The sequence below is a fragment of the Saccopteryx leptura genome, chromosome 6 (assembly GCF_036850995.1).
Source record: "Saccopteryx leptura isolate mSacLep1 chromosome 6, mSacLep1_pri_phased_curated, whole genome shotgun sequence".
NCBI lineage: Eukaryota > Metazoa > Chordata > Mammalia > Chiroptera > Emballonuridae > Saccopteryx > Saccopteryx leptura.
Window position 1 is genome coordinate 184705885 of NC_089508.1, and position 16177 is coordinate 184722061.

Consider the following 16177-nt stretch of genomic DNA (forward strand, 5'->3'; position numbering starts at 1 on the left):
CTGGCTGCTGGCCAGGGCAGAAGGGCACATCATGAATAGCAAATGCCTTAGTGTAGAGTCATTTAATAGTTAGACTTTTGCAGGGAAGGGGGAATGTCTGCATTTTTCTAAAGAGTTTGTCATTAGGAGATGAGCCCTAAATCTGTGGATGACACTTCTGATATGTGACATTGGAATGGCGGTAACAATGACAATAATGGCAAGTGACATACATGCACTGAAGGAGTGCTACATGTGAGTCATTGTACTCTGTACTTTTGATGGAATTTTTGTTTAATCTTCACAACATTTCGATGAAATACCCCGATTTTTAGATGGCGAAAGGTTAGGTGACAGCCTAAGTTGTCTGTCCAAAACAAGTTGTGTTGGGATTAGTGGGGCATTCCTGATATTTAATATACTCCCGCATCCTATTTACAGTGGTACTAACTAGCAAGTATTAGAATTTAAAGGCTGGCGAAATAAAATGCTCCAACTGGATGAGCAGACTGTACATTTTAAGATGAACTAAATGGTTTGTAAATGTGGAGAGCAAACTTAAAATCTGTGCGTTGCTACAAAGATGCAACTCTTCCACCTTTCTGATGCTGTGATTTCAGCGTTTACATCATAGGCACCATCAGCTTGGAAGGATTACAAATGGGCACACTGTTGTGGTAATTTTGTATCTTAATGGTTATGGTGAGCCATAGTTAAAATGACTGAACTAATTAGTATGTTTTATGCCATATTTTACATTCCTCTATTGAAAGAAACTTGAAGGGGTGAGGTGCGTTCCTTAGCTCAATTAGCTTCTCATCTCAACTTTCCCACATTTGGAAGATGTATGGCTTGTATTTGCATTTTATTCTTTTGTTTGTTTGTTTTATGTGCTCATTTGAATCCTGACTGTTTTCCTCTTCTTTTTTTTTTTTTTTTTTTTTTTTTAATTTCTCACAGTTACATCCAGCGTTCTCTTGCCTGAGCAATCTGGGGCTTGCTTCGGCGCCTGGCGGGGCTGTGGAGCTCTCCGGTGAAGTGCACGGAATTTCACGTCGCAGATCCACCCCTTGGGTGAGTGGAAGCACAGCTACAGTTTCGCTCTGCCTCCAGTGGCGCCTGCCTTGTTGACCAGAGTGCTTTCCTACGGACGCAAAATGGGGCTTCTCCAACTCTGTGTTGGAAAGTGGGCTTTTTCACCCCTGTCCCCTTTGTTCCTTCCTTATGGACAAAAGTCATTTGTACTGTCAGTTTCTGTCTCTGAATGACTGCAGTTCTTCAGGCCTGCACGGGCCTCCTCTCTACCTGGAGGGCGCCCTCTCCTTATCCCCTGGCCTCTATAAATTATTGGACTACAATACTTTTCTTATTTGCCATGTCCACATGGAAATAAAGGGGGCTGGTTGTGATTAGCTGGACCACCTAGCATGTCACTGTGGGGTGTAAAGACCTTATGGATGGAAAAGCCTGGACCCTTGATCTGTTTAAGGTTATTCATGTGTGCGGGCAGAAAGCAAAAAGGAAGTCAGCACGCCTTTTTGACGCTCCTGGTGAAAATCCATCTTGCTTTTATGGTCTCGGAACTGGAATCCTCAATATATTCTTCTGCATCTAGCGTCATATAGCAAATGTCTTCCGAAGTCTCTTTTTGGGGGAGCCTCCCGTGTCCATTTATTTTCTTGACGTTTTTGCTTTTTAGGGCTTGCTTTTATATTTTTATAGGTCAAATCCTACCAAGATAGCTCACATTTGGGTGGGACAACGAAGGGGTTCTTTAAGGACAAGCGATGCATTATGCGATTCTGATTTGGAGACGGGGCATCTGCCTTAGCTAAAACATCTGTTACAGCACCATTTTAGCAATGTGGATAAGTATAGAGGCCAAGGACAGGGTAGGAGACGAGTTCTAAGGCCTGGGTAAATGGAATAGCTACTGCATTCTCTTCCCTTTATTTGTTATCACTGTCAGAAGCTTTTCTGTGAAAACGAGGCAAGGAGTAAAGCAGGGGTCCCCAAACTGCGGCCCCCTGAGGCCATTTATCCAGCCCCCACCGCACTTCCTGAAGGGGCACCTCTTTCATTGGTGGTCAGTGAGAGGAGCACATTGACCATCTCATTAGCCAAAAGCAGGCCCATAGTTCCCATTGAAATTCTGGTCAGTTTGTTTATTTAAATTTACTTGTTCTTTATTTTAAATATTGTATTTGTTCTTGTTTTGTTTTTTTACTTTAAAATAAGACATGTGCAGTGTGCATAGGGATTTGTTCATAGTTTTTTTTATAGTCTGGCCCTCCAACGGTCTGAGGGACAGTGAACTGGCCCCCTGTGTAAAAAGTTTGGGGACCCCTGGAGTAAAGAGTAGGGAATGGAAATGGTGTTAAGGGCAGGGGTGATGCAGTGAATTCCCTCACGAAGGAGGCGGGCATAGCGCAATAATCAGACAGCCCACCTGGAACAATTTAGAAAGTACTTATTGGAGCAGGTACTATAATGCCTGAATAGGAACCTCACGAGACGGTAGTGACCATTAACGTAGATGATGTAATAGGTACTTAGCCTGGTACTTGGACACGTGATCAGGGATACATAAATGTTATCAGCCGCTCTAGCTGCGTTTTGCTGGTGGAGAAACTGACAACTTGATTGAATTCCGCCTCTCTGTCACAGCTGGTTCTCCTCCTTTTTCTTGCTGCCTCCATGTTTTCTTAGGCATGTGGTCTGACTGGGGAGAATCTTCTATTGGAGGAATAGTGGCTTCTTTTGGCTTGATTGGGCTTTGAGTCTGAGAAAGGCATTCACCTTGATAATGCTCGGGGCACCTTATAATTTTCTCTAAAGGATAGTTGTTCCTCGTGTCCTGGAGGTCAGATCCAAACTGGGGTGTGCCCGGGAAGCTCGACTGTGTTATTAGAAGGTCAACATCTTGGACATCGCGGTGGCTCGTGCACGGATCAGGGGCGGCTCTTCCCCCAGAGACCTCCCCTGGGACCACTTTCTGTCTCGGAAACTTGCATCCGTCATTGCCTTTGTTCTTAAGGAAATATCACTGCATGTTGAGGAAATCCATTATAAATGTGAAGTTGTCAATTTTGGAAGACATAGGAGGGCGTATGGCGAAACAGACCTGAGATTCTGGCATAGCCTATGCTAGCCCATCTGTCCTCTCCCCAGCAAGTGACAGAGCCGAAAACTGCACAGTTAGAGGAGGTGAGTTGGGTGGGATCAGACCTGGAGGGCGTGGCCCGTGTTTGGGATCCGTAGACAATTCTCCTGACCTTGTAATCCCACAGTTGTCTGCTGCTTCCCGTCTTCCTCACGCATCATCCTGGTTTCATCTGATACAATCACCTGACTCTGTTTTCTGGTGTAGCTGGGTCTTTGGTGCTGGGTGGGCAGCGAACTAGGCAGGGGAGAACGAGGGATAGTACGTCCACGTGGGAAGAGAAAGGGTTACATGGTCGTGGGGACTTGGTCGATCCTAAAGCAGACCCTCTGCCTAATTAATATGCTGGTCTGAAAACGTATTAAGTTTTCTCAGTGCTCACATCATGTGTTGCCGTCATGTAGTTCGGGCCCTACTTTGATAATATACTGTTGCAACCAAATATGTTTTTAACTTTGGCGTAATAGCAAGCCAGTCAGTTGCTTAGGCAGGACTGAGCTTGCAGAAAGCTATCCGCTTCCAGAAGTTCTTTGCGCTAACTGTCTGGTTTCCATTCAGTGGAACCCGGTTTCAGGAAATGCCCACCTGCTCGGAAAGGACCCTGCAAGCCTTCTGCCCTCTGCTGTCCATGTAGAGTGTCATTTCCCAGCCCCGACAGAGTAAACGAGACTCGCCTTTCCGGACAGTTGGAGGAAGGCTTGGCCAGCATAAGCCAGTGTTTGCCCCGCTTTAGTTCCCTGCCAGACCTGCCCTGGCTTCCCCGTGTTCACTTAGGCTTCTGCCTGCAGTTTTAAACGCTATCCTCTTTGTTCATAAAAGGCAGGCTCCTAAGGTAGACAGCCTTTCTGGCCAGGGAGCTGCCTTACACGTCTCCTCGACCCTTCTTTCGCTCCATTGCAAGTAGTGTGTAAAGCGGTTATTACTCCACGTCGGATTCTCATTGTGCCGGGAAGAATCCTTTCTGCTTTCAATCAAATGAGGATGAAATGCACAAGGTGATAGTGACTTCACTAACACTATGTTTGGCTATTTTTTTTTTTTTTTTTTTTTTACTTTTTAAACAATGAAGTGAAAAGAGAAACAAATAAAAAAAAACTATAGGACAAAACCCTGATACTTTCAAAGGTTGCCTTGGTATGCAATCTAAGAGTTAAGATAGCTCTTTTTTTTTTTTTTAATTTCTGATATTCAAATGAAACCCTATTTTAGGTAGACATTGTGAGAAAATCAGCAGACCTACACAGGGCTGTGTTTTCAGAGGCACGTCCCACATCTCACGGGTGGGTGATGCACAGATTGAATTCCCCATCAGTAGAATGCAAGTTGATATTTTTCACTTTCCTCCCCATTTATGGAGTTCATAACAATTTGTATGTGCTGAATGCAGTAAGTGACAAAGTCTTTTTATTATTATTATTATTATTATTATTATTAGATGAACGCATTTTTTTCCCTTCTGGTTGAATATCCACGTCTACAAAAGAACTGGAATTATTAGCACTATGTTAAAAGGATTACACTGAGCTCTTCTTTCTCTTGTTTGCCAGCATAGAAACACCCTTTCCTACTCAACAGCTAACCTTTAAGATGAGTGCATTTTGAGATTTTTTTTCCCTCTTACACTATGTGCCTGAGTTGCCTCTTAACGCTGTGAGATTTACAACAGGTTTCCTTTAAATAGTTCAGATTCTCGCCCACAAAGCCATGCAATGTTACATATTGTGTGAAACATGTTCTTGGGCATTTAAAGACAGAAATAGGACTTCTGTAACCAGAACTAATACATGATGCCTGTGGTATGTTCACATAACAATTATGAAGGAACTAACACATAGAAAGGAACAGTTAATAACAGACCATGTGCCACATTTAAATTTTATTTTAAACAGAAATTACTCATTCCACCATAAAAAAAAACAACACAAAATCCTCTTTAACCTTAAAAACTGCGAGCCCAAAGGCTAACCATCTCTCTCAAGTTTGCTCCGCTAAGGAGGGACAAGAACCACACTTTTCAGTCTAATCTGTCAGTCCAGGTATCACTCCACTGATTGAACTTTACTGGACAAGCAAAAATATGGTATTATTCTAGAGAAAGACATGTCTATTTTTATCATGAGAAACGTGATCTGGTAAAGTATAAACTCACTAGTTTACAAAAGAACAGTTGGACCCCAATTGTATTTCTGGCAAAGAGAAATTAAAGGTGACTGTTCAGATGGCTAAAACTTTTACTAAGATTTGTGGAAAAGACTGAAGGTTTTTCACACATGTAGTTTCTAAATAGCCCCCCACCCTTTTCTTCTGAAAGGATCATGGCCCTCAAGTCTGCCTTTCTAGAGATGGCCTCGGATTCCCAGAGAAGGCCAGATAGAATATTTAAATGTGAAAGGCACAAAGGAAAGAATGGAAGGTTTTTGAAGAAGGGATTGTGTTTCCCAAATCGGGCTCTTTTACCATATCCATACGCCTTCTGAGATAAACAGAAGAGGTTTGGATGTCGGTCAGGAAGAATAGGTGGGCTTTCCATTGTTTCTACAGCGGCAGGTCTATTCTCCTAAAGACTTGATTTGTAAGAGACACATACAGCTGCTTCTAAGTTCTGGAAGAATGGTGTTGCAACCTGCATGATATCCACAAGCTGACCCAGCTATCCAGCTACCTTTACCTCAATTTGCTTCTGTATATTGAGGAGATCTTCAACTGAGACAGAAGCCAAAAGATTCCTGTGCACTAGCTGTGTTTCTTTGGAGTGTATTAGTAACTCCTTGCCCATTGGCTTCCTAAGGCTTTTTTTTTTTTGCCTCTGGATTCATAGTATCAATTTGGCTTAATTGAGGAGAAGGTGTAAAAAATTGTTCTTGTCAGGCTCCGAATATCAGGTTTTATTTTGGCAGATTTTGATCACAAAGCTACTTAAGAAACAAACAAACAATCAAACAAACAACTTTTGAATACCTTGTCAGATTTCAGCAGGGCAAACAGTTACCACTCCTGGCAGTACTGAGCAACCCAGTGAGCACGACAGGGCTTCCCAAAGAGTGAGAAAAAGGTACTACCTTCCCACAGCCAGAGCCACTCCCAGAGATAAGGGAAAGAAAGGCTCAAGCCATCTCTGAGAGCTGGCAATACTCAGTAGGACTCTTAGCTGCAAATGGGGTGCAACCCACATTTCTCTCCTGCCGTATTTTGGGGGCCCCCAGCCTGATGGTTGCCAAACCACATTATCAAGGAACAAAATGAGATGAAGAAGAAGCAAATAACTATCCCTGAGAGAGAACGGTTTGATACTCAATGTTTTCTGCCTGCTAATCTGAATGTGGGATGGAAGGGACCACTTAAAATTTCACCTCCCTCTCATGACCAGGCATCACAGGTAGGGATTAGGAAGCGCTGACTTCAGAGAGATTTCTTACCCTTTCCCAGCATCCACAGGCTCTGGCCTGAAGAGGGTGTCCCAGTGGGTGTCATCCTACTTACCAAAAACTGTAGAAGAGAAAGTGGATTTTCTCACCTTCCCTTTATAATGAGAAGATCCCGGCTGAGGGCACCTCGTCCACGGATGAGCTGTCTAACTAAGGTGGTTAAAATCCACGGTGTCCAGCGTAACTCTAGCTGATCTTTGATGAGGTTCACCTGCTTGTCCAGCCTTAAAGCAAAATTGTATTCACCTGAGGCCCCACACGCAAAGCAATGTAATCCTAGACCCCACCTGGTTTCTAAGTCGGACCTAGTTCGACCCTGGACCGGGTTTGGTTTCTGAGTCGGACCTAGTTCGACCCGGGACCAGTCCGGTTTTTAAGCGGGGCCCAGATGAACTGCGTTGGTTTCAGGACTGCGTCTGACGAAAGGCCCAGATGAAGTCTGGAAGCTCGTTCATGAGGGAAAAGCTGTGGCCCAGGATCGGGATCTGCGAGGGCCTTGCCGGTGACCTCCAGGCGCCCTGAGAAAGCGGCGCTCACGGGCCTCAGCAGGTACCTGGTCTGACTGCTCTGGCTCCTGGGGGCTGTCGGGGGCTCCTTTGCTTTCCTTCTGACATCAGGACTTCCGAAAGGATTAACTGAGCCGTTCACTTGAGCAAAAATCGGTTCTCATTGGGCGGCACTACCGATAGGAACTCAGGGAGGGGCTGTTAGGAGAAAAGGTCGAAGCCAGCGAAGGAAATGCTGAGTGGCTGGTGACAGCTTAAAGCCTCGTTGACTGTTTGTGATTGGTTTTTCTGAGCATTTTGATTCTGTACCCTTGAGGCGTTTGCAGGTTTAGAACTTGGTTTGCGTAGGTAAGCTGCCCACCACATTGGAGCCACGGAAGTCTAATGGCCTCCTTGTTTAATCAATTAGACACTGATTGTTTTCCATACATGCAGTGTCTTTCATTTGGAAGTCATGTTTTTTTTTTTTTTAATTGTTGATTTTAGAGAGACAGAGAAAGGAAAGGAAACACACACACACACACACACACACACGGAGAAGCATTCATTTGTTCCACTTAGTTGTGCATTCATTGGCTACTTCCCATATGTGCTCCAAGCAGGAATAGAACTTGCAACCTTGGCATTTCAGGACTAACCAACTGAGCTAACCAGCCAGGGCCCAGTAATCATTTTTGTAAGTGGAGCAGAAGATAGAGTAGTCTATAGAACTGGTATTTTATGTTGAGGATTGAGTAACATGCTTTTAAAAGTCCATAAAGTTTGGCCGTGGCCGGTTGCTCAGTGGTAGAGCATCGGCCTGGCGTGCAGGAGTCCCGGGTTCATTTCCCAGCCAGGGCACACAGGAGAAGTGCCCATCTGCTTCTCCACCCCTCCCCCTCTCCTTCCTCTCTGTCTCTCTCTTCCCCTCCTGCAGCCAAGGTTCCATTGGAGCAGAGATGGCCCGGGTGCTGAGGATGGCTCTGTGGCCTCTGCCTCAGGCACTAGAGTGGCTCTGGATGCAGCAGAGCGGCGCCCCGGAGGGGCAGAGCATCACCCCCTGGTGGGCATGCCGGGTGGATCCCGGTCAGGCGCATGCGGAAGTCTGTCTGACTGCCTCCCCGTTTCCAGCTTCGGACAAAAAAAATGCAAAAAAAAAAAAAAAAGTCCATAAAGTTTAAGTTACCAGCATTGCCATTCTAGGCAATTTATCAAAGGTTTTTAAAAAAAATTAGCGTCCTTGGTATTGGGAAATGTGTAGCTTGCAGAGTCAGCAGTCACTGTCTGTGTGGGAGTAAACAGTGCTGAGGACCTTAAAAGGCTTATTAACTTTTGAACTTATTATTACACATTTCCTGTTGTTTGCTAAGAATCATCGTTGAACAGAGAGATGTGTCTGGAAGGGTGTTACCTAATGAAACATTTAAAATAGGGGCAATTTGAAAATAACCTAAATCTCTATTAGCAAGAATGTGATTAGATAGTGACATCAAAATGTTGCTCTGAAAATTACATCTTCTTAAAGAGTATACAAGAAGATGCAAATACTGTTTTTAAAAATGTCTATATAGCCTAATTCTAGTATACTTAGTTTTCAAAGGTATGAAATAGCATTAATAAAAAGGTAACAGAGGCATGCCAGGGTATGTTAATAGTGGTTATTTCTGGGAACATAATGAATCATTTCTATTTTTTGTTTATGAGTTTTTTTCCCTGTGTTTTTGTAACCACTGTAAGTTTATGTAACTCTTAAAATTAAAAGATAAGTAGGGGAGAAGATAGTGTGCAGTTGTTAAAATGTGACTTTCTTTTGGCCAAATTAAGAAACTTGTCTTGGATGTTGAGCCATCCCTTTATTTAAAAATGTAAATATAAATATCTTATTATCATGAGGATTTAATATCCTCCAGCAGAAGATGTTGCTGTTCATATTAAGTGTTGTGGACTTCGTCAACACGACGAAGACAACATTTTCAGAAAACAAAAGATGTATGTTTCCCGCTATTACTTAAATCAGAATTCACCTTCTTAGTTGCTGCTGACATAACTTTTCTCATTTTGTATAATTATTAACTTAAAAAAATCAATTTGCTGATTGTTCTTTGTCTTTTAGGAGGCTGTATAGTGTGTTAGGTCACATATGGCAGAAAAGAAAGTTTGTCTTTCTTGCTTTCTAAATGGCTCAGTTACATTGGAAGAACGAGTTGGATCTTTTAAGAAAAATAGTAAACTGAGTGATAGGAAATTCAGAGAAAAGAGAGATCGCTGTACTTATCATTGTGGGCAGGACGCATAAAGGAGTGCATCAAAGAGTGTGTGGCATGGGACGAGCCTTGGATAATGGCTAGGGGTTTGATAAGCGCACTGCAGAATAATAACATGGCGGCTTACTGAGGTCCTATTACGTGCCCACTACTGTGCTCTCACTCCACAGCCTCCGCTTTTCAAAACGTCCAGGACTTGATACCATCTCATTTTACAGATGAAGAAAATGACACTCGGGGATGTTAAGCAACTTTCCCAAGGTTAAATAACTAATGAATGACAGCAGAAGGATTCAAATACCATCTCTCCCTCCCTTCCTCTTCTTCCCCCTCCCCCCTTCCTCTTCCTCTTCTCCTCCCTTCCCCTTTCCCCTCCCTGTCGTCGTTGTCGTCCTCCTCCTCCTCCTTTTTCCTCCTCCTCCTCCTTCCTCCTCCTCCTCTCTCCTCTTCCTCCTCCTGCTCCTCCTCCTCCTCCTCCTCCTTCTTCTTCTTTTTCCCCTTCTCCTCCTCTTCCTCCTCCTCCTCCTCCTCCTCCTTCTTCAGTCCTTATGCCAGGAATATAATGTTATTTAATTGTCACCTCTCAAATTTTCCATTTCTTCTGCAAAATAGTGCTACAGCGACTTGCCCAGCATCCTGAAGTAGATGACGAAGTTGAGAACAAGGTCTGACTTAGAGCAGAGGTGTGATTAGTGACTGCTTTTAAATTTGATAGCTCTATGAACTTGAACACATTATTAAACTTTTTAGGACTGTAAGCTCCCATCTATAAAAATGGTTTTCTGATAGGCTGTTAGGCAGAGTGCTGAAAACAGGGCTGGGCATGTAGTGAGACTCTATTATTGTTTTTATTTTAATTATTAGTATTACCATTATCATCTGCAGAAGTAACAGCACCATTCTTTTTATTGTTACTATGGCATTATTAACAGAAAAAAATCAAAATAATTATCACCAGTGTTACAGGAGGATGTGTAATAGAACAGAAAGAAAATATTATAATTTTGGATTTTTCTGATACATTCATTACTTCAGTAAGAACATCTCAATTTTATCTCCTATGAGTTTAACAACTCTTTTAAACTTGATAATTTTTTTCTACTAGTAAAAGAAAAGATAGCATACTTGGACTAAGAGCTTACACTGGCCAACACAATCTAGTTTAAAATTAAAGAACATCTTAAAAATTTATTTTTATAGCTAACTTTTATTTTTAGCAAATAACACTTTTTTTTTTTTTTTGTATTTTTCTGAAGTTGGAAACGGGGAGGCAGTCAGACAGACTCCTGCATGCGCCCAACCGGAATCCACCTGGCATGCCCACCAGGGGGCGATGCTCTGCCCATCTGGGGCATTGCTCTGTTGCAACCAGGGCCATTCTAGTGCCTGAGGCAGAGGCCATGGAGCCATCCTCAGTGCCCAGGCCAATTTTGCTCCAATGGAGCCTTGGCTGCAGGAGGGGAAGAGAGAGACAGAGAGAGAAAGGAGAGGGGGAGGGGTGGAGAAGCAGATGGGCGCCTCTCCTGTGTGCCCTGGCCGGGAATCGAACCCAGGACTCCTGCACGCCAAGCTGACGCTCTACCACTGAGCCAACCGGCCAGGGCCTTTATAATTGTCTTTTATAATTCTAAAACAGCATGCTTAAGAAACATACACTTATCAAGATAAATAAACATATTAAGAAATAAGGCTGACCTGACCAGGCAGTGGTGCAGTGGATAGAGTGTCGGACTGGGACACAGAGAACCCAGGTTCAAAACCCAGAGCTTGCCGACTGAGCATGGTCTCACCAGCTTAAGTGCGAGGTCACCAGCTTGAGCGTGGGATCAGACATGACCCCGTGGTCGCTGGCTTGAGCCCAAAGATCTCTGGCTTGAAGCCCAAGGCTGCTGGCTTGAGCCCAAGGCTGCTGGCTTGAGCCCAAGGTCACTGGCTTAAGCAAGGATCACTTGGTCTGCTGTAGCCCCCTGGTCAAGGCACATATGAGAAAACAATCAATGAACAACTAAGGTGCTGCAATGAAGAACTGATACTTCTGATCTCTCTCGCTTCCTGCCTGTCTGTCCCTCTCTCTGTCTCTCTCTGTCTCTGTCACAGAAAATAAATAAATAAATAAATACATAAGGCTGATGGTATGAGACAGTGGCCGTTGGGAAGGTAACGGGATTAATGGTAGCAATACAATTGGGAACTAGTACCCTATAGTGCACTCTAGGAAGCTGGCAGGAATAAAGAACGGAGGGGCAGGCCCGCGGAGGAGCGACTGAGGATTACTGGAACACGAGTGTGATAGAGCTCCCGCTTCTCTGTCTCACCGTGGAGTGGAGGAGACGCCGGTCTCTGTGAGGCAGCGTGGTCCGTAGACATTCTTCTTCCTTCCCGTTGGGGAACCTCTTCTCTCAGCCTTAGCGTTCCGGTGAGGGCCGGCGCTGGCCGCTTCTCTCTGTGGTTTAACATAAAGAAGGAAATCTTATTTGTATATTTTAAATTTTATTTTTCAATTGCAGTTCACATTCAGCATTGTTTCATATTCGTTTCAGGTGCACAGCACAGTGGTTAGACAGTCATATGCTTTACAAAGTGTCCCTCCCCCCCTCCCCTCCCCGGTTTCTCCAGTACGCCGCGGGCACCGGTCTTGTCAGAACAGCCACTTTGACTCAGGCTCTCCTCCAGGTGGATCTAAGCTTCTGGAGGGAAGCTACTGTGTCCACCTCCCTCGGTACTAAATCCCCTGGGCCTAACCAACTGTTTGGGACATAATAGTTGCTTGGTAAATATTTTCGGAGCGAATGAATGAATTCTGCCCACGGTGGGTTGTTTTTCACCGAGTTCATTTTATATATATCTGTGTGATTCTGTCTAAGAACTTGGATGGACTTGGTGTAGAGTGAATTAATTCAGAATGCAATAGATGCATGACCCTTGATAAGGTCCGCACTGTCACTAAAAAAGGGCTTTAGACACCTGCCAATGTCAGATGAAATGCCCCTAACACACATTGAGATATTAAATCGATTCGAGAGGTTCAAAGTGCATGTAGATGTCACTCCTGGACAACTCTTAGGGCCTTCAGGGGAGGAGATGTTATTGACCACTGAGTATCCTCAAAGGAGCAAATCAGTTTTAATCGTCAGGAGTCTTCATGATCGGCACTGGTAGGCTGGAGAAGCATGTCAGTAGGGCAATGGAGAGCAAAGAGATTATGCTCTGGCATAGTGACACTGCTGTCTTAACAGGACACGAAGCAGGATGATTCATGAGACGAATAATTATCCACTGCACTGTGTGTGTCTGTGTGTGTGTGTGTGTGTGTGTGTGTGTGTGTTCCCATTTGAGGTGGTCAAGGGGAATTCTTTCAGAAAAGTTAACTGGAGTTTGTAGTCTATCCCTGTTTAAGCTGCCTCCTTGTAGAAAATCTCCTACCGCGGGTCATCAGTTTAGGAGAGGATGTGCAAAATGAGCTGTTATTTATAGGATAATTCTGCTTTTGACGTGCTTCCTAATTCAGGTATAGAAATGAGTGATTTTTAAAAAAAAATCATTTTGGAATAAAAGATGCCACACCATACTCTCCCAAATTCATTGAACAGTGGTTTAAAACCCAGATTACTTTGTCCAACAAAACCCCTCTGCCTATACTGAATACTGTTTGGAAGGTGCATTTATAGGACAGCGAGGATTTTGCCTCTACCCCCAAGCTCTGGGCTGCGGGACTGTTTCAAAACATCCTTTTACTACCTCTTCATATATATATAAAGCAGGTTGAGAATTTTCAAGAAAACATAGATATATTTTAGAACAAATGTTTAAATTTAACAACAAGAAGAATGAATTCTGGAACTAATAATCGCTAACACACGGAAATTACATTATGTCTTGGTCCAGCTTTGCTAAAGCGGGACCCACTGCACATTACCTCATTTAATTTAATTCCCACCACCCTCCATGGCACGCCACAGTCACACTCCTTCTGTTTACTCCCTAAAACGTCTGTTAATCAACCAGCCTTTCTGGAATTTTTTTCCCCCTCAGATTCTGTGTCCTGATTAAGCTGGACTCGGCATGGAAATAGCAATTATTTCCCAGTATACTTCAAGGTACACCGTCATGTTTTGTGTAAAAAGAGAGAACCACATTCGTTTGCTCTATTGTGTCAGTATCAGAACCCAAGCCGTACCATATATATTTTAACAAGGGGGCTGCTCTCTCAGGCTATCCTGTAATCATTACTTTGATTGAGTGGATGATCCCAAATACAGCCTCCAGGCTTCAAACGAGGCACCATATTTCTAATAATGGCTAGAAATTATATCCCGACTTTTGATTCACCTGTTTCAGCATCTTTGCTTTGAAAACTCCCACCCCGCCCCCCTTTCATTTTGAGCTCAGTGTAGGAAAGAATAAAGTCACCATGGTGACAACTGCCCCCTCTTCAGAGCACGTTCAAGTTCACGTTGAGCTTTTCCCGATGCTGCTGTGTCTTGCCTGTAAACTGTCTCTTGGCATCCCTCCAAGGTCAAGGGCACTTCTTTGTCACTTAAGGTCACCTAGAAGGACACAGAAGAGCAATTTGAAGTTGATGATCTAGGATTGATAAACGTGATGATAAATCATTCTACCATATTTGAATCAGGCAAAGTAGTAAGGGCCCTTACCTTTAAAAAATGTCGGGGATGTTATGACAAAGAGCTTTGAATAATGCTTTTATTTTCTTTCTTAGACTGTCTGGTCAAGACATTCATTGAATGAGTATCGCTTTAGAAAGTTGCCATACATCACATCATACAGGGGTGTGCAAAAGAAGGCTATGTGGGTACACACAACATGCAAAGTTAATAAGGCTGTGGTAATAATCATACCCTGATTGTGTTTTCCTATGCAAAAACCGTGAGCCCTTGTTTGCCCACCCCTGCATGCCCCGGGAGTGTCTCTGGACTCCTGGCAGTACCTGCCAGTCACGACTGAAGAGTGATTCTCCTCCCATTGGGAAGGGCCTACTCTTCAACTGAGCGTGTGCAGCAGGGATTCATTGAAACCAACCCTGGCTGCCATTGAGGTGACAGATGTCACCGTGAGACCTTCCCTCCCACAATCCTGGAATGACTCTTCGGAATGCCGCATGTGCCAGCAGTCATGGTGACACACCACAATTTTTTGCTTAGGATCTCTCTCTCCTTCTTGCTTTGCATGTGATCCTCATCAACCAGTTTTGTCCTCTGTTCTCCGTCCTCTGTTTGCTGACGTTCACAGTTGGGGAAACGGTGGTTTCCTCTTTAGAGGAGTCAGTGGGATTCTGGTAGGATGAATACCCTCTTCCTGATGGCCCAGAAAGTCCTGGTGGTGTTCCTCTCCTAACCGAGCATCAAAAGAACCTTCTATTGTCTCCTTTTCTGCTCAGGTCCTTTGGAGAATTCCTAGCCAGTAACTTCATTTCCCTGAAGGAAATGCATGTGCGCCAGCTGCTAAGTGCTGGAGTTTGCACGCACCTGTTTGTTTATTTTCTAAAATGTAATTGGGAATATGCCCGGAAGCACGGGTCTGTCTCCGCGGTGCACGCTAAGCAGAGTCAGGCACACGGAAGACAGTCACAGCCTTGTCTTGTACATCTACTGCATCCCGGGCTCTCTAGCTGGCATTTTGCAAAGAGATAATTATATCAGACCGGCTTGGAACACAAACTTTAAATGGGGAGATGAGACCCTAAAAAGTAACCGGGAACGTTAATGAAAAAACAACATAGTTATCATAACTCGTTACCAGGGACTACAAAGCTCTTTATCAGAGGTTTTTAATAGTGGCTGCACTTGAATATCATCTAGGAAACTTGAAACACGCACGCACGAGCACGCGTACGCACATGCGCACGTGCGCGCACGCACACGCCGCCTGCATGCCAGCTTCAGCAGTGGGCATTTAGGAAGAGCTGTGTAGGTAGTATGAGCGCATCGGGCCGGGAACCTAACGCCGCCTGTCCCACCGCACCTGCAGGCGTCCGCCCTCCCGCTCAGACTCTGCTCTCAACCGTTCTGCTGTCTGGTGGCGCCGTCCCAGGTCCATTCCGACCTTAGAATTGTTTTTCTACCCTGTCTCTGTCACAGAAACGTTCTTCCCCTGGATCTTTGCACGGCCGTTCCTTTGGCGAGCCATTTCGCTCTCAGTGTGTGTGTCATCTAGTTGGAAGTGACACCAGCTGAGCCTTCCGGAGTCGTGCGTGAGTCAAAGAGGGGGCTATCACAGAGGCCTCCTCGTTCTCGACAATCCACACTCTTTCCCATAACTCTCAAATCAACTTGGTTTATTTAATTTTTTGGAGTTACTAATTGAAACCAATCTATTTAATTCTTTATTATTATTATTATTATTATTATTATTATTATTAAATCTCCTACTGCTAAAAGTCTGGCACCAAGAGAGCGGAGTCTTTCTGTGAATTGCTCAGCGTTGTCGTCTTCTGGTCCCTGGCATAGTAGCTTGCATACAGCTGATACCCAATCCACATGAATGTCCCGTGCGCGATGCACGAAGCTGAGCCCCCTGCTGTCCGGCAGGAACACAAGGCAGCTGACGTTCATTAAGGAACCCCCATAGCCGAGGGACGGTTCTGCGCAGATTTCAGATAACAATAGGGCACCCTTGGGCACGATACCGGGAGGATGATGTTTGTAAGGGGAGCAGGATCTCGGAGTGTGAGCAAGTCGTGCTGAGAGTGGGGCATATTGGCCGCCTTGGCTGGGGTGAGCCCGCTATGATGAAAACAATTCCAGTCTCAGGATATCGTGAGGTTATCCAAGGTGAAACCAGTATTTGGAAATAGGTCACGATTGGTATGGAGAGCCAATGTCTCTCACGTCATCAGAACTG

At 44.4% G+C, this 16177-nt stretch overlaps 1 protein-coding gene across 3 annotated transcripts in view; it reads left to right on the forward strand.

Annotated features, from left to right (window-relative positions):
• The first annotated feature begins 1022 nt into the window (after positions 1–1022).
• The window catches only part of TENM2 (teneurin transmembrane protein 2), a 1124432-nt gene continuing 1109277 nt past the window's right edge, over positions 1023–16177 (forward strand). For all 3 annotated transcript variants that reach the window (XM_066344467.1, XM_066344468.1, XM_066344469.1), the window contains exon 1: positions 1023–1053. The gene's annotated coding sequence lies outside the window, so the exon portion shown is untranslated. The remainder of the gene's footprint in view (positions 1054–16177) is intronic.